The sequence below is a fragment of the Haliaeetus albicilla genome, chromosome 11 (assembly GCF_947461875.1).
Source record: "Haliaeetus albicilla chromosome 11, bHalAlb1.1, whole genome shotgun sequence".
Lineage (NCBI taxonomy): Eukaryota > Metazoa > Chordata > Aves > Accipitriformes > Accipitridae > Haliaeetus > Haliaeetus albicilla.
In genome coordinates, this window is record NC_091493.1 from 40885652 (window position 1) to 40903918 (window position 18267).

Below are 18267 nucleotides of genomic sequence, written 5' to 3' on the forward strand. Positions count from 1 at the left end.
GTCCCGTCCCTTGTCTAAAAGAATGCACTTGGTGATGGGCAAAATTCAGAAGAAAGTAAAAAAGGTCTGACAGGACGAAAGCATATGGTATAACAACCACAAGTCTGGTGGCTGTGACTGAAAATTAACCCACAAATGATATGAAAAAAGGAAGCTACTTTATTTATCAGTTAGGAATTATCTCCCTGAAAGAAAAGTAATGTCATAATCATTAGCGAGAACGGTGCTAGAATGTAAAATATATTTGCATGGAGCCTACATTTCCCTTAGTGCAGATTTTACTTCTTACATTAACTTTGGAGAACTTTAAAGGAACCTTTGAAGATAGATGAACTACTTATTAGCGATACAGTCATTGTGCAATTCTGCAATAACTTGGCTTTAAGATTCAAAAACCCCAAATACAATGAGAAGAGCTTTTAAAAAATATTTTCTGAGTGGTGTTTGAAATGAAGACATAACAAAGATGAAATTATATTCTAAATTTTAATATCAGAACTTATTCTGCTAAATAAAAAATCTTGCACCTCTGTGATCTGCCTTCCCGATGCACGAAGACATCACTTGGCACAAGCTGCTCCTCGCGGTGTCAGGATTCGAGGCCGCCCGCCTGCACCCGCCAGGGCCAGGGAGGATGAAGCGCCCAGCTCTCTTTAGTCTTTCCAAACCACATTTACCTAGAACAAGCCTGCTGGCATGCCACTGTGTTCCTCAGAGGGGTTACGCTGGGTAGGATGGGGGGGTGGTGAGAGGTGGTTGGAAGGAAAGGTTATGTCTGGGAAACAGGCAAAGAGAGCAAACTCGGTCTTCTTCCTTTTGCTGACATGTGGCAGGACACCTTTATCACTGTACAGAAAAATTAAAGAAGGCACCAGCCAAAGAAAGGGAAATTTCAGTGATCTTGGAAAGAAAAATTCCAAATATTTCTTAGACATTTATTAATAACAATTATTCTAATAAAAATACCTGATTGGTTCCTATGGATTCTGAAACAAACAAACAAAAAAGCCCACAGAATATTTTTATCCATACATGGAGTGTTTTTCTAACTGTTTCTGTGTATGAATTTTATTCTTTACATAATTCTGAGTTTGATAACCCAATTTCCAAGAAACTTTGGAAAAAGTAGGAGCCCTTCCTCTTCTGCTCCTCTCCTGCAGCTGGCTTCATGGCTTTCCTAAAAAAAAACCTTTCAAAATGGGAATAAACTGCATGGCTTCTTCTACCATGCACAAGGGATGCCTGTGTAAGGATGCAGAAGCGGAATCTTTTTTTTTTTTTTTTTTTTTTTGCAGTTTGCTATTCTTAAATCCCAGGTAATTATAAGATTTAAAATTGTGACATTAAAAAAATGCATGTTACAAAAGGAAAGCTCTTAAAAATGAGGCGATGCCAGAACTGAGGTTATTTTGAGCATGAACGTTATGACATGATCTTGCACTCCACCATCAGATGCTTGTCCTCTCTCCCTGCCCCTCCGGCAGCTCCCTCATGCGGGGAGCTCACACAAATCCAACTTTTTATTAATCCAATGTTTCACATTTTCAGATATCAAATTTGAGACGCTGAGATCCAACTTGCAGAAGTGCTGGGGTGCAACTGGAGTCAATAGTCGCTTCCTGTTGAGTGGAAATAGTGTAAGTAGAGTTCAATTCATCAAGGACAAGCGCAGTGTTGCACCTACAGAGGTATAATGAATTCCATCAACAGAATTGATTACATTACAGAGGAATTACTCTTTAAAATGTTATTCTCCAGGAAAGGCTCTGGAGACCACAGTGGATGACAAAGTGAAGACAAAAACCCAAGCATCCACTGGAGAGCACGTGTGGGGATAAAAGCAACCTGGGAGCATGGCCCGTTGGGCGCAGTGCGTTGCAGAAGGACGTATCGCACCCAAAGAAAGCACCAAAACCAGTCAGGACTGGCAAAAGCATTGCCTACAAGGAAAGATGAAGAAGCTGGCTGTTTTATCTGGGGAAAAAAATTGAGGTATGATAACAGTCTTCAAATATGCAAAGGGCTGATGCAAAGAAAATGGAAATAAGCTGGTTTTCCTGCTCACCAGGGAAGGAGCAAAATGTAATGGGTTTAAATTGAAGCAAGGAACGTGGAAGTCAGACATTACAAAAATCTTTCAAAGTGCAAGGGATAGTTAAACACTTGAATAGATCCACTAGGAGAGTAATAAAATCTCCATCATTAAGGGTTAGGCATTTATCCTACCTGGATATCCTAGAATTTATCTTACCCAGGGTAAGGGGAATTACTGCATGACTTGATATCCCTTCCAGTACTATATTTTACAATTTCTCTGATTAAATATGGAAGTAATAGTGCCAGGTTGTCTGAAAAAACATCTATGAGGCATGTCAGATTTGGAAAAATTAATAGATGCTTTTGACCTTAATCTTTCTGTACCTTAATTTTCTATTTACAAAACATGGATAATGCCCCCTCTCACAGGAGTGTTAGGAAAAAAATTAATTAACTTTCTGAAGCATTCCAGCATGAGCAGGAACGGCACTACAGGAGATCCCATGAAGAAATTCATAATTCTGGCTATAGAGGAGGGTGTAAGTAGTGTGCATAAGGGGGGTGCTGAGTCAGGCAGTGAGCAACACGGACAGTGTATCCATCACCATGTAACTAAAAGGTAAATCATCACAAACACAGAAAGATATTAAGTCACGAATGCGTTTCCCAAACCTCAAGGACTTGATTTTCCAGCCTTAGCAATATGTCTTTGTAATATGATGTATGCATGATGAGAAATTTACCCACTGTGTGTCCAGCAGCCCTTAATTTCATTTGACTCCAAAAGGTCGCAGAGACATCAAAACCTTCCCCAGGGTCCCTGTCCGCAGGGATAACCAAGTGCAAAGACTCTGAAATCATGCAGCACTTCACGACATAAAGAAGGCAGAGGGTTTCTGGTCAGTCTGGGCTTCATACAGACAAATAAAAAATGTTTAAGGGCACAGCCCTCTTATACACAGAGTGAAGTGCTATGACCAAAACCGTAACACTTCTGTGTACAGGGGAGGTGTGTTCCGCTATTAAAGATCTGGAACTGAGCTGTGAGCACCATGGCGGATTTTGAGGGATATTGCCTTAAGTAACTGCATCAGATAAATTAACTTCTTTGTCAATATGTACACTGCACATGTACATGCAAATGTATGTATATACACATTGTACATACTCTTTTTTACAATTACCTGCCGAAATGTTTTCCTGTTATTTTAGTAAAGACATTTTCATTTACAACCCAGAGCAAAGACAAAGACAGTTGTTTCTAGAGATTTCGTGCTTTCACTTTCCTCTGCTGAGTGTTGCACAGCTCCCTGGAGCGCGGGAAGCTCCCGGTACAGCTCAGCAACTAAAAATCAGCAAAAGTGACCAGTAACAGAAGTCACAAGCTTCTACCTGCAAGTGCGGTTTTCTTCAGTTATTTTACTTTAACAACGGTCAAAGCTTTACATTTTAATGTTTTCCTTCACAGGTAGTCAAGTTGCAGCAATTATTGCAGATCTAGCAATTATTTAAATATATATACTACAGAAATTAGGAGAATCACCTAAACTTTCATTAATAAGTATCCTAGGGTGCTCTATATTCAAGTTTTTCCACTGACATCAAACTTCTCATATTGATTCTTTGGAAAAATTTTCCTTCCTGTATGCAAAACAAAAAAGAAACCAATGAAAAGTGCAAATTCAGCTTGCCCTGGCTGCGCTGTTTAATACTAATTTCTCTTCCACAAAAGTTTAATTTGCCCACAGGCATGAGAGCTTCTGTCAATGCAAGCACTGCAAGAGAAAATCTGCCTCTATACAACCCCGCGGTGTAATGCCAAGCAGGCATCTTAGACTCAATTTATTCTAAATCAAATCATTCATTTCTTACCACAAATGGAATTGTAATGGAGTTATTTATATTTGGCCAACATTAAAAATAGATGTTGCAAAATGCCAACTCAGCTCCCAGAAGAGCTCGGATCCATTACGACTGCTGTTAGCGAGAGGGACGCTCTTTCTACCGTGCCCCCCACTGAGAAAGGCCGAGCAAAATATTCATTTTGGGCAGAGGAAAAAGCACTTGCGGAAAGCAAAGACGCGCCATTCACCTGGGGCAGCGACCGCGGCACAGGTACGGGATGCTGGCTGCAGGGCTCGTCCGCCGCGGGACGCTCAGGTGGAGAAGTGATGGAGGTGGCTGAGCAACCTGCACAGCGGCCAAGAGACCTCCGCCAGCGCGGCAGATGTAGACCTTGTGCTTCCCAGGTCGATGGAGGAGAGGGCTGTCGTATTTTGCTCATGTACCTTCTCGCCCGGGCTCACCAGCAACGCGAGATGTGTGCTGGAAACCCTGTCGTACGTCAAAGCTGTTTATAGCTCTCTGGGCTGACCGCGTGTGAAGCCCGTCTGGAAGGTATAATCTGCTGCTCGGGTACGCTCCTCCCTGTTAAGAACGGCGTTTTCCAGTGATTCCTAAACCACTGCCTTTTTCTTTGACTTCGATAAATCCTAAAAATTCAAATTATGTTTCGCACTTAGCATCCCAATGGCAAGCACACATCGCTATTGCTAAGCAGAGATGAAACGTGGTCGTTCTGGATAACAGCACAGTGACTTTGCTTGCCATTACAGGACACTGTATGTCAAAATCATCAATGCTAGTAATAATAATTTCATCTTAAATGACATATTTCATCCAAAGATCACAAGCTGGTGATTATAAACTTCACCTAGGCCTCAAAACACAACACGGTAGCTCAGCACAACCACGGATGCCCGGGCATACTGATTTACCTTCTTCTAAAATTTACTTTCTTTCCTCTAAAATGTCACAGGTTAAGAACGCCGAACAAACACGAGCTATTTTGAGAGAGACTTGTGTTGCACACTACAGCTAGGAAAATACCTGCTCCAGGCTATTGTGCATCCACATGTCTACCTCTGAGCAAAAGGGAAAGAAAACATCCCCCCGCAGCATTTCCAGTGCGCAGAGAAAAACCTCCTACATCCAGCAGCGATCCCTGCGCTCTCGTGCAGGCACACACAGTGGGCAGGAGGGAAGGCAGCCTGCCCAGGGGATCAAAGTTATACTTCTTATTAGCTTTTCTCATGAAAAAATATCAATTAGTAAATGCAAATTACTAAAAAGGTCAGGAAACTTTTGGAAGGAATGAGTAATGAAGACCTCCACACCATCCTCCACCCTCATTTGGGCCAAGCAAATTACAGATGCTCATGTTGCGGCTTTCCATTTTCCGACCCCACAGGCAATGCCTTCTTGCTTCAAGAGGCAAAGTCAGCATATATTCTCATTTTCAGACTGTTTTGCAGCACTCGATGTGGAGGACTGTGCACTGGAGGAGCTTCCAGCAGCCAGTTGCTCTGTCCCACGCTGACCAAGGGTGCCCGGGGGGTCTCGCAGCCCCCAGGCTGGGGCTGGGCTGCTCGGGGGCTTTCCCTGCAAGAAAGTAACTCCAGGTGTACTCCAGGGAAACCCTATCAGTACTGGTATAAAATTTTTTGAGATTTTTCCCAGAAGAAAGATCTTACCAATAGATTTTCCAATATTACTGACAGTGGGAGAGACTTTGAGGCTGAGGAATTAGCACAGGTACCGTGCACCAGAAGGATAAATGGATAAGAAATGATTTAGGGCTTTTCTGGAGCTATTGATGTTTACTGAGTCTGTGTGTACAGAAGATCACCGGGGACAGCTCTAAGCCAGTACCAACAGTGAGATACACACCTCCCTCCTTCATCAAATATCACCTTACAAGATTAAACACTGAGCGAGATCAACAGAACACAAATTTTAGCATGCAGGAGACAACTTAAAAAAAAAAGTCCCTGAACATTTAGGTTTTCTTGCCTCATCTTCAGATAGTAAACAACATGAAATAAGAATAACCCCACATGAACTTTAACTGATACAGAAATATTCCCCCTTACTGTATGATACGGAAATATTTCCATTCACTCTCTTCAGCCATGCATTTCAAGTGCCTCATTTCAGCTGCAGTAAGACAATTACTGTTCCTAGAAAGCAGCTTAATTTTTATGATGTAATTCAAGAATTTATCTCAATTTTATTTTGTTTTAGCATTTTGCTGGTAATGGAGATGTTTGCTAACCAGGCATTCAAATGTGCTGTCCTGTTCAAGATAGCAGCACAGCAGAGGCTGAGGCTCTCTCTTGACCTTGTCCCTGTAATTTTCTCTGGAGAGCAAATATCTTTCACTGTACATTTTTAGGGGTACCGCACTGGGCAAGTTTAGACTTCCAGGTTTTGCTAAAGATGGTCTGAAATGTGTTCCAGCTGCTCCGCAGTTAAGTAATAGCAAACAAGAAGTGTTGACACCTGAAAGGTGCAGGCATGAAACTCTTCCTTAGTTAATAGAATATGCATTTTTGCTTCAGCTCCCTGCATAATTCTTTTTTATGTGCAGGACATAACTGCTTTAAATCTAAATAAATATCTTATAATGAAAATTTAAAAAAAAAATCTTAATAAGTAAACAAGAGGTTTCTCTAAGTCTTGGATGTGTGATTTTGCACAGCAGTTACAAAATAGTGGAGGGATGCAGAGAACACAAACCTGAACTGAAAACTATATATAGAAGCAGGGTGAGGTTTTAGCATTTGATCTGATCTGCACATGGAGCCCAGCATGACAACTGGGGAAACTGAAAAGCAACTCTCTATTTCAGTCAACTTCATGGCTTGGCCACAGCCATGTTAGAAATCCTTTGCCATCCACACAGAGTCTACAAAGTTCTTTTTAGGGGCTGCTGTTGCTTTTGGGGGAGGAAAAGTGGTTGTTGCATCAAAATTGAGACTCTATGAAAGCACAGAGAAGTGTTTATTTGAAGGAGAAAAAAATGTGACTTGCCTAGCCTCCGGCTTGTTTTGGTAGAATCAGCAACGAAAAATGAAGTTGGGTTTTAGACTGGGTTTATTTCTTTCAAGCTCTTTAACTTTCCTAGACAAGGACTTTCCTAAGGAAGACTGATTTGTTGATTTAGTTTTATTGATTTCATTTCCTGTTATGCTACACAAAGAAAATCCAAACTTGCTACACAAAGAAAAAAGAAGGAAAAAAAAAATCCCCTTTGGCTACAGTTAAAACTGAAGGGAACCGGTGTTTTCCACCCCTGGGCAGCTGCCAAGCCCCTGAACCTGGCAGCCCTCTGCGCTGAAGTTGTCCCACAATTTGGGGACTCCTCAGCAAAGGTCACGGCGTGCACCCAGCAGCACGCAGGGAGCAGCAGAGCATCAGCACATTTTGAATAAATCGCAGAAAAAACCAAGACCTTTCAGGACCGGAGAGGATTGCCCACTGTCCCTAGCCCTGTCCTAGCCCTGGGCTCGGCACTTGGTGGGAGGTGGGACCTGGGCTTCAGCCTCTGCCTAAATCCCAACAGGGGCTTGGGGCTGAAAATCCCATTCCTGTATGGGAAAAAACTCACTTATATCTGTTGCCACACCAACATGGATTTAGTCTTCCTTCTACTTTGCGTGCAAATACTTCAATATACACCAGCAACCAGAGAGAGACCTGCTACCTGTGGTCAGGGCAGTCCCTGGGCGTGCAGCAGGACCGGGCTCTCCTGCAGCCAACTCATTGCCTAATGACTGGGCTTCTCTTTCATGGGGAAAAAAGAAAGAAAGAAAAAAAAAGGTTAAAATTCAATATTTAAAGCTAGTTTGAACATTAATATTAAGATTTTTTACTTTCTGATGCCACTTAGAACAGAAGCCAGGAAATCTGTTTTGATCCTTGGCTGCGGTGACCCACACCGTGTTTCATCTGTCCCAGCCAGGCAGCCTTCCCCTGCTCATGGATGGAGATCCCTTCACCGTTTATGTACTAGATTGTAAAGGAAGGTGGATCACATAGATTATTGAATCTGGCCAACTGCTTAAAACAGACTCTCCCAGTGATTCTACAACTCTGTGGCAGAAAGAGAAGAAATTAAAATATGTAATACAGTTTGTACCATACAAAAAAACCTTCTGTGGAAACCCTGGCACAGGGTGCTTTTTATAGTTCTTATAGAAGTGAAATATCTTTTATGTGATGTAGACTTGTTCCATAGAACAATCTGATAAAAAACATTTCTTCTGATTCTGCGGATTAGGTGAAAATACAAACCATATTATCTATCATAATATTCAGAAACTTGGGAAGAAATTTAGACAGGAGGAAAACTGGTCCACAGCAAGAAAAAAAACTTAGTAAATAAAGCCAGGTAAAATTTAGGATCCAGTATCTTCTACTACACTCCTTCCTCTCGGTTTGCTGCCTTTTCTTCATCCTTTTAGGACTCTAACAAAGTCTGAAAATTATACGTGGGAAATTGAGTTTGCATGATTTGCTTCAGAATATCACCTCCAAAAGGCAAATCACATCTGACACCCTCACCCTGAAGAACACCACAGCTTTCCAGCATGGCCGCTTCTCTCCAAACAGCTGCTCTCCCATCCCACCAACATTTTCTGCAGCAGCAGCCGCAGTCGCTCGGGCTGTTTCTGCCCCGCAGCCCATCCGTCCCCCCACGGGCACCGGCACCACCGGGAACGGGACCCTCTGCCCTCACGGCATCTCTCAGCCCCCCTGGGGAGCAAACGACCGGTTGCACTCCCCAAGCTTCGTTGGAAAACTGCAGCTCACATTACAAATAAACCACAGAGTACAGTAAAGTGTTCTCCAAAGGATGTCATCAAAAGTGGTTGGCTTCTGTGTGAGTATCGCAGAGCATAATGTAGTAAATTGCATTGTTTTAAGTTACCGGGAGGCAAGAGAAACCACGTCGGTACTCTGCAATTTTTAGAGAATAATCTATAACTTCAAAATACACAGGCCTTTCAAAAACACAGCTTAAAGTTCAAATTCGAGGTGAGGTCACACTTGCAGCACTCTCATTACCCCAACAGACGGGCAGCCTCTCCGGCACAAGCCACAGCACAACAGCCAGGTGTACAGGGAAAGTTCGAGCTATTTCGGTCATCTAAGGACAGGCTTCGGGGTTTTACTAAAGTGAGTTCCAGAACTGAACATTGGCAATTCACTGCAGATCACCTTGGTATTCACTGCCATATTGTAAGGGGTGAATTCATAAATCCATCAGAAAACCTTTGGGAAAACTAAGCGGGATATTAAATGCCAACTTTGCTGGGGTTTCAGTGTATTTCCTCATATAAAACATCCATCTCAAATGGAGCTCTTCCTGCATTGGAGAAGACAGTCAAGCATCTTCCAAGGGCACTTTGCCACTGATTTATACCCTTGCAAAACCTTATGCCAAAACGCCAGTACCTGACGGCACACGTTGGCTTCTGGAGTGACTCCAAGGGAGCATAAATCAGGCAGCCAGACCCAAGAGCATGAACAAAGCTTTTAGAAACTGCTTATATTGAACTATACAGGTATAAAAAAGTCAGGTATCCAAATTCCTCTTCCACACGAGAAAGGCAGCAAATCAAGAACACAACAGACAAGTTTCCCTAAGCCAGCAAAACCCAGCCTGGTCAGGGCTCCCGAGGAAGTGCCTGTTCCTGCAGGGAATGGCAAGAGCAGCGGGTTGGAGCTGGGGCTGGGAGTTCCCGCGTCCCTGCCCACGAGTGCTGCCGACAGCACCGGTGCTGCGCAGAAGGTCCTGGTGACGACCAAGAGACCAGCCTGCATTCACAGAATAAAACTCATGTTCGGGTTGAGGGGGTTTCGCAGAGGAGGGAAGAGGGGGGTGAAGGAAGGAGAAGAAAACTCTGACAATACTCAGGAATAGAAAAGTATTTATCTGCCATCTGTACTCCTAAAGGTCAAAGGAAATGTTTCCCAGATTAATTTCAGGAGTAGGATTTCAGTTTATGTGCTTATGTAGAAACACTGAAATATTTTGTAATTCAAAGGTTACAGGAATACAGTCAGACCGAGCTCTGAAAAGGAGATGATGTAAACCAATACTATTTGGAGAAATAATTACAGAGCAGCGTAGGGAGCAAATTTAGACAAACTTATCAAATTCAGGGGAACTATATCATACCCACATGTTATGTTTCGCAGGGGAGGCACCACCGGTGAGCCTGCTCTTTCCTTGGCCCTCGCTGAACCAGTTCTGGCTTCTCCTGCAAGCTATGGAAACGAGAGGAAAAGAGGAGGAATTGGTGAAGGCGGCTGAGGGCGGCTGTGGGCAGGACGGGGAGCACAGCCAGGCACCCCTGCCCGCCTGCCCCCCCCGGCTCCCAGCGCCAGCATCCCGAGCAAGCTCCGCTGCCCAAATTGGTCATCTTTCTGCTGCCTCGACACCTCCATTTCCTACCCAAATAGCATGCCCTGCTCTTAACATCAGAAGTGAACAGCTTTCGTGGAAGCAAATTGCTGGAATTGGTGATTCTTTGCACATTTGGGGGGGTATTGTGGAGGCTCAGGCGATCCCTTAGACAAATGCTAAACTGCCCATAGAGATTTAACAGTTTTAAGAGTGATAGGTGCAGGGAGAAGCTAGTGTTATGTTTTATTAAAGCCTGTTGAAAAGTTTATGGGCTCGCTTCTGAATGAGGCTTTTTTCCCCTCTAACTACATCTCATTACTTCTCCTGAACACAGCCTGTCACTTACATAATATTTGCAGATAGAAAGGATGCTTTATAGGTCATGTTATTTGTTGTATCGTAAATATAACAAAATAGTGTAAATGACTTAATGCACTCACACAGCTGAACAATAAGGAATCCCAAAAGCACCTCTAATTAAACAGGAATTTCTTAAGAGATTTAAGTGGTGGGGTTTTGTTTATCATTTATTAGAGGAGCTCTTGTCAGAAAGCAAGTAATGCCCTAAAATAAAGTGTCTCCATATTTCAATGGAGGATTTTTAAGCTGAGGCTTCTAATGGAAAATTTCCAACATGGTTTAGGATAGGAACAAAAGCATTCAGCACTGAAGTGTGCAAATCAAACACCCTGAAGCTCCTGCCTGCACCCCCAGGAGTGCAGCAGAAGCTTTGCTGGACAAAGCTGGGCTTGAAAGCCCGAACAGGAGGTGTTGCCCTCCAGCCCTCCTCGCCGCGCTGCAGGGCAGGCCAGGTCCAAGCCCTGCATGGGTTTTACGTACATACTGATTTCTGGACACCCTCACGCAGCCGGTAAGCCCAAGCTGTTCAAATAACTGAGAGCTGATACAAGCTCAGCGCAGAGTGAAAGCTGTTCGCTGCACTGTGCGACCGGTAAATAGGAGTATTTCCAGGCCCCTCGTTGGACCCCGTGCTATCTTTGAGAGTCCAAGACTTCTGTAACCTCTGATTTTCTAAGTTGTTGATGTTTTCCCTAATTCTTTTATCGCCGGCTGGGAAGCTGTCTCTGCTTTTGCAGCTACCGTAGCATTTGCCCCTTTTGCAGCATTGTGCATCCCTGGCTGTGTAATACCGTACAGTATTTCCCCAAACCCTCCGGAGAACGTCAGTGTTGACGTATGAATCTGAATTCACCTGGATGTGCATGTATCCTTCAGCCAGCATCTTATACAGGAGAACTCTTGTGGTAAACAAAAATAGAAAGCCATTACAATGCAGTAACCAACTTTCAAGAACCATTTGACTAATTCCATGATTCAGGAAGTCTTAGGCAGCCACCACAGCAAACTGGGGGAATAAATAGCATGAATGCTAAACAGTCAGAGCAGCTCAGCTTCCCTTCAGAGTACCAGCTTTGTTTTGAACTTCTGTTCATTTTGCTCGTTTGTTCCTTTTATTCTCGAGGTGCTTCACTGCTAGGAAACCAAAAATACATACACAAATAAGGTTATCTATAATGGACTCCAGTGGGAAGGGGAAGCAGAATGAAGTAGCCCTAAAGCAGAAATAGCTTTGAAACAATAATATTTATGATGGGAATATATAATTTCATTTTACTGGGATCACCACAGGCACAAAAACTAAGCTTTCTGTCTGCATTTACTTATTCTGAGTTGAAGACAGCTACCCACCTGTCACAGGAAAGGTATTTACTGCTTTCCTCTTCCTCAGGAGTGCTCTGCATTTTGCTCGTCAGGAATGCAGCTGCAGCACGCTCCCCACGCTCCGGCCGGCTCCATCGCAAACCCCAAGGTGCCTCTTTTAATGTTAATCAAACATGAAGACCAGGGGTCGGATTTCAGTTGTTTGCCTTTCATGTAAATGAAACATCAACTCATTGTCCAATTACGTCTTAAGTGTACGATTTTATGGCTGGCACACAACTTACGGTAGCACTGCTTGGGTTTTTTTAATCAAAATGTGCAATCATTAAGTGGGATTTGATTTAATGTAAGGACCTTCATTCTACTTTCCTCTCCCACAAGGCAAGTTGGTGATCCTGGTCTCACACCCATCAAAAAACAGGAAGAATTTAAATTGGTTTGCTGAGCAGATGCCACCACGTTGTAGCCTGTGGGGACTGGTTATTTCTCGGGATTAATACACTCACCTTAATGCAATGGCGGTTTTGCCTCTGGGGTGAGACTTTCATTGCAGGCTGGAGTGATGTGACAAAAAGGTTAAAAATCCTTAAGCCCCAACTCATGACTACAAACGAGCTTCAGTGGGAAACAGTTTTTCTCCACAGAACAGAGAATTGGTTGGAAAACATTCTTTAGTAAAATGGTTCTGTTTTATTAACAATTCCCTCTACCACCCAGAGATTTTAAGCTACCCCCCATCCTCTATTCCTGCCTGTGCACAGTACGCTGCATTGCTACACTCACAACAAAGAGTATTTTAAAATTTTGCTGATGCTGCTCCAAAAAGTGAAGTGGCCTCAATTCGCGTCTCCTCAGGAACACCCTTTGGCAGTGACCAGAGCCATTAATCAGACCCAGCTGGCCCCAGGCGACTCCTTTGGGACCACGAAATGGCCTCGTCCCCTCCATATCCTGCACCGGGCAGAAAGGGGAGCCCAGGAAAGGGCACACAACATTTCACACCCAGAGGAGACATGGGTAGTTGGGGGCTCCCCTCACCTCCACCCCCCACATTTAGCTTTTTTTTAATAGCATGGCCATTAGCAAAGATAGAGCAAACATCACTCTACGAAGGCTCAGGTATAGACCCTCATTTGCATGTCATGACTTGTGACATTATACTTTGCCCAGCTCTCAATTAAATTACAAGTGGGTTAAATTTTCTTTTTATCTTTGAAAATGTCATATACTGTTTCAGAGGAATGGCTGAATACTGACGATGGAGACCAGCTGGCTAGGAACGAGAGCTCTAAGGGAGGAATTCAATAACACTGCAAAGTATTTCTCATCAAGAATTTTCCCACAAAGTGCTTTTTCCATCAGAAAACGCTTATTCATCAAAGTGAAAACTTTTCGTAGAAACACATCAGCTCTGTGAAGCTTTTGCTGGAAAATGGTTCTCAAACCAGAGCAGACACCAGCTCTGAGTCCGTGCCTTAACCTGCCTATCAGCAGCCCAATAGGACCAAGATCTTAAAGGTCTTTTCCAACCTAAATGATTCTGTGATTTTCCACCATTTTCCAAGCGCTGCTCCACATGGTACATCCCACTGTCACCACAGTGTGGGTGTGCAACCACTCATCACCACCCACCTCTCCCAGCACCCAGACCAAAACTACTCCTTCCCCATCTTCCAGGTGGCATAAAAAGGTCAGGGCTTTAACTCCCACCAGAACAAGATATTTCTTGAAACCTTCAATTTGGGGCACAACAAAAAGTCACTTCTAATTGTATTCTAAAAGAAAAAGGAAACAGACCAAGCTGGATAGAGTTTTCACGCAGATGTACTACGTTTTTGGTGAAGATCATTCATTTTTACAAAGGGCTTCAGTCTCCTGTCACAGCAATTTTATGTCCTTGCAATTCCATTGACATCAACGAAATACCCCATGAATGCATGACCTGACAGTGAACCTACAATCAGTCACAACGTGGGCAGTTCGAAATCCCTCAACATCCACATTATACTCTTCAAATTCTTTAAATTCTTACTTTTCCAGCAAAAAACTCAGACTAATGTAAAGTCAAAAAGTGCACCATCACCTTGCAGCACACCATCACCTCAGTCTGGCTTTAGAGCGATTTCTAAGTTCAGCACAGAGCGGTGCCCAAACTGGGAATTAAACATTATGGCATGAGCAAAAAGCTCTCTGAGCCTGCTTTCTCATGCACATCATAACGCCTTCCCGAGAGGCACACGGAGAGCCCCACAGCAAACCGTGCCAAAACACACTCTAACAAACCTCTTGGCTTGATTGCCTTCAACAAAACAAGTGTGCGGAAAAAACAAATCCTATTTAAGGAACAGCATCTGTCATCTCTAATTTTGAGGGGAAAAATGACAATGAAGCACTAAGCAGAGTTCCTCTGTGCACGGCACCGCTGCACTCCAGCCTTTCACAGGTATCTCTTCTGGCATGTTGTAAGGACTATTTAGGGTTTATTTCAGCCCTGATGGAGCTCAGGGCAACCTCTTCTCTATAAGCTTTGAGTTAGAGGCACCTGAAAGCATGTATCTGAATCTTCAAAACATGATTTGTTTGCTTTAAGGATCAGCATAATCTCCATCACATCCTGCTGATGCTACCTCTCTCTGCAATAGCATGGTTTCTTTCTGTCTGTAGAAAAACTAAAGAATCCTAACGGATCCGACCTGGACCAAGTGCATAATGAGGAAGAAAATGGCCATATGCTCCTCTTCCATGGCAAGTTGTGCAAGTGGAACTGAATCAACAATCAGGTTGAAGAAACCCAGAAGCTCCAGGCACAGCACCACATGCCTCTTTCCTGAATACACTGGATGAAAAGAAAACCTGACCTTGCCGATTCACGAAGATGGAAGTGGAAAAAATCCTGGTTTTCTTGTAAGGAAAAATTCACAGAGCTCAGGAAAACACAGAGGCATTTGTGCACGTAACCCACCACCTCCTGGCTCTGCAGCACGGAGGAGGAGAGGCAAAGTGCCTTTACCGCATAGGCTCACCTTTGCGTAGAGAAAATCCAGGTGTGCTTGGATCGATTTGAGCTGTTATCTCTGAAGACGTATACTTGAATATTGGCTCGGGCAGGAAATGGAGTGTCCCATCCCTGCACAAGTGCTGTAACAAAGCCCCCGTGCTCTCTGTGGCAGCAGCCAGACAAATTCCCCACAAACTCCCCCTTTTGGGGGGATGCACAGAGATGATGTAGAAGAAATGCACTCACGTACCTCAGGCAGAGGAAATGTTTGAACCCGGATATAAAACACACATCTTGGTTTAGAGTCAACAATTGATTAACAAATGGATTAATAAGAAATAAGCATGAGAAAGCTGCAGGGGTTTTGTTGTTGGTATTTTTTGGTGGTTCTTAAGTTTAGAATTTCCTTTTTGTTGATTTGCCTCTTTTCTTAAAATGCTGCAAAAGAGAAAAAAAATACAACAACATTTGTTGTTTTGCTTCTGCAAGAAACTTAAACAGATTTCATGTTGGGCCAGCCTAAACCATGATATAATTTCACTGTTTTTTTATTTGGAGAGCAAAGCAGGAACAACAATCAAGGTAACTCTTGGCCCCAGGCGGGGTGTCAGGAACTGCTCCTGCATCGGGCAGGATGCTTCCAGGTACACCACAGCTCCTTCTTGTCCCTGATGGCTGAACTCTATTGCCAGCCATGCAGAAGGACCCACACAGAAAGGGAATTAATGACCTGCCAGATTTTATGTAAATGCTGACAGTACTAATATGAAACAAGAGAGTGCTGACATACTTTGGTAATTCAAGATCCACACTTCGCAATAACAATTAATTATTTGAACTTTTTTGTTATCCAAGCACCAGCTGTATTTATTTTCATTACACTGACTTACATTTTTAATAAAACATTGATCATTAATTACATAAAATGCTGGACGTCTACTGGGGACCTACCCTCTTTTCCTTGAAGTCAATGGGCAATGCATTCAATATCAGCCTGAAGCTTTGGGAAGGAATAATCGTGTTTTAAATATCCCGTAAGCCCAAATCTTACAGCACAGTGTCAGCTTTTCAATATGCTTTACTTTTGACCGGATTAATTTCTTACTTCTTCCTAACTGAAAACAAAGAGCTGTTTTCCAATCAAATTGTCGATATTATCAAGGCAAACTACTAGCTGCTGTGATGATTACAATCTGGGTGCCTTGTTCTCCAGAAAAGCAGGGGTAGTTTGTGCATGTGTGTCTGTGTGTATACCTGCATGTGTGTGTCTACAACTCCATTTCCAATCCATCTTTAGCAGATGATAAGCCCCTTCACACCGCACTCTTCCAATTTTACTGTGCTCTTCAGCTGTCATAACTTGGCTCCTTTATGGTGATACATTCAGCTTCTTATTAAATCTATTCATCTATTCCAACATTCAAAAGTATAATATGCAAAGCAGCTATCAAGCATATAGGAGATGTCTTTTTGTCATAAATCTATAATATGAGAATAATGTAGTCTCAAAAAGGGAGAGGACATATACTTAAATGTCAGACATGAGAGATTTAAAATTCAGAGTCTAAGTTAGATAACATACTTCACATTTGCATCTGTAAGAGAAATAACGAGTTTAATCTTATTTAAGATGCATGCTACTGGCCTCACTCGCTGAATTTTCAGAAAGTATCTCCATTAGTGAACTTCACGATACTCAACCGGTCTGTTCCTGAATTCAAACAAAGTTTATATTCCCCTTGTGAAGGCTGAGGTACCTGTCCCCTGCATTCCTGCCTCTGCCAGCACATTACACGGAGGGTCGCAGGCAGTCGCCCACCTCATCCGGAGGATGCTGGCAAGGTCAGTCCTCCGGCAGGCGATGCTAACGGGCAGCAGACTTCAGTTCTTACGCTTTCTCTCTGCTCTGCTCTGCGTGCTGTGGAAAGTTGAGGTCCTAATGAGGCTTTCAGAAAGAGAAAAGCATGGAAAAATGAGATGCTGTAGAAATTTGTGAAAAGATAGCCATTATAACTTCAGATAGGTTTTTTTTAACGTATAGCCCTGACAATAAAGGTGCTAAGCCTTGTCCTTATGTCTGCTGGAAGCTGCAGCTCTGGAGAACCTGGTTTTCATCTGGTTTTACATTCACATGAGATCACAAAAGCTGCAGCCTGGTCTCAGACGGGATACTCTCCTTCGAGATAAGGTGCAATCCTCTGAGCTTCCAGCCCCCTCCTAACTGCCCACCGTGGAGGACTGAGAAACCTGCCAGGTGGGAAGGGGACTTGGTCAGGCTGCTCTTACACTTGTCAATATCCCACATTTTAACAGTAATCGTGAAAAACAACCCCAAATAAACCCTTTCTTCTTACTGTCGCTTTGCTTCTGCTGTCATCCCTGAGTCTATCTCCTGATATGTCCATACTAAGAAGCGTAAGCAGGACTTGATCGTTGACCCTGCAAGCAGCATCTTTAAAACTACAGTCTCGCAGAGAGAGTTGTATTTTTTTCTCTCACTGAAATCAACAGGTTGATCCTGGATAATGAACATTTTCCGGATAATGAATGAGTGTCAATGGGCCGAAAGCAGGCCATTTGTTCAGGATAAATAAGGAGGAATTAAATGCCTGTTTGTATATTGATGGGCAAGCCAATAAAGGTCACTTGTCAGAGAAGGGTTTTCCTGGAGAGACAGGGCAGGGGCCGTGGAGCAGGAGCCAAGTGCTTCTGCAGAGAGCGGTGCAGCAGGCAGAGGGTGAGGGCTCGGATGGGCACCTCCGCCTCTGAGGGTCTCCCAGTGCGCTTTCACACATTAGTTTTGCAAAATAAAACTGAAGGAAACACCAAAAAGCTGTGCAAAAAAAGAGACATGCACCGCTAGACGAAGCACCAGAAATGCTGCTTGTGAAACACACCCAGAGCTTTGGGGCAAAGTGTTTTCTGGAAAAGTTCTTGAATTATAAGGCAAAACCTCTTGGGTTCAATTCCCACTATTGATGTGCAAAAGCAAGTGCAGGTTTTTTGAAAGCAGTTGAGATGGTGTCACAACCTTGTAACACCATGAAAGATTTACCTTCTACTGACATCAGCCAAGAAAGTCCTGATTGTCTTTCTGATTTATTTTTTTCTTAGTTTCTAGATATGACTTTACAAATTGATAGCCCAAGACAGTTCTTGTATTGGCCCAGTTCTAGAAAGCAGCAGGGAAAAACAAACAAAATAATAGTCTGAAGTATGAGATCCCTCCATCTTTTTCACTTGTAAACCTATGTATTTGAAATCAAGTTTTATTTCTGTCCATTATAGATACTCA

At 43.2% G+C, this 18267-nt stretch overlaps 1 long non-coding RNA gene across 1 annotated transcript in view; it reads right to left on the reverse strand.

Annotated features, from left to right (window-relative positions):
* Nucleotides 1–1545: 1545 nt before the first annotated feature.
* The window catches only part of LOC138687819 (uncharacterized), a 64043-nt gene continuing 47321 nt past the window's right edge, over nt 1546–18267 (reverse strand). The window contains exon 3 of the long non-coding RNA XR_011326956.1: nt 1546–1680. This is a non-coding gene — a long non-coding RNA (uncharacterized lncRNA). The remainder of the gene's footprint in view (nt 1681–18267) is intronic.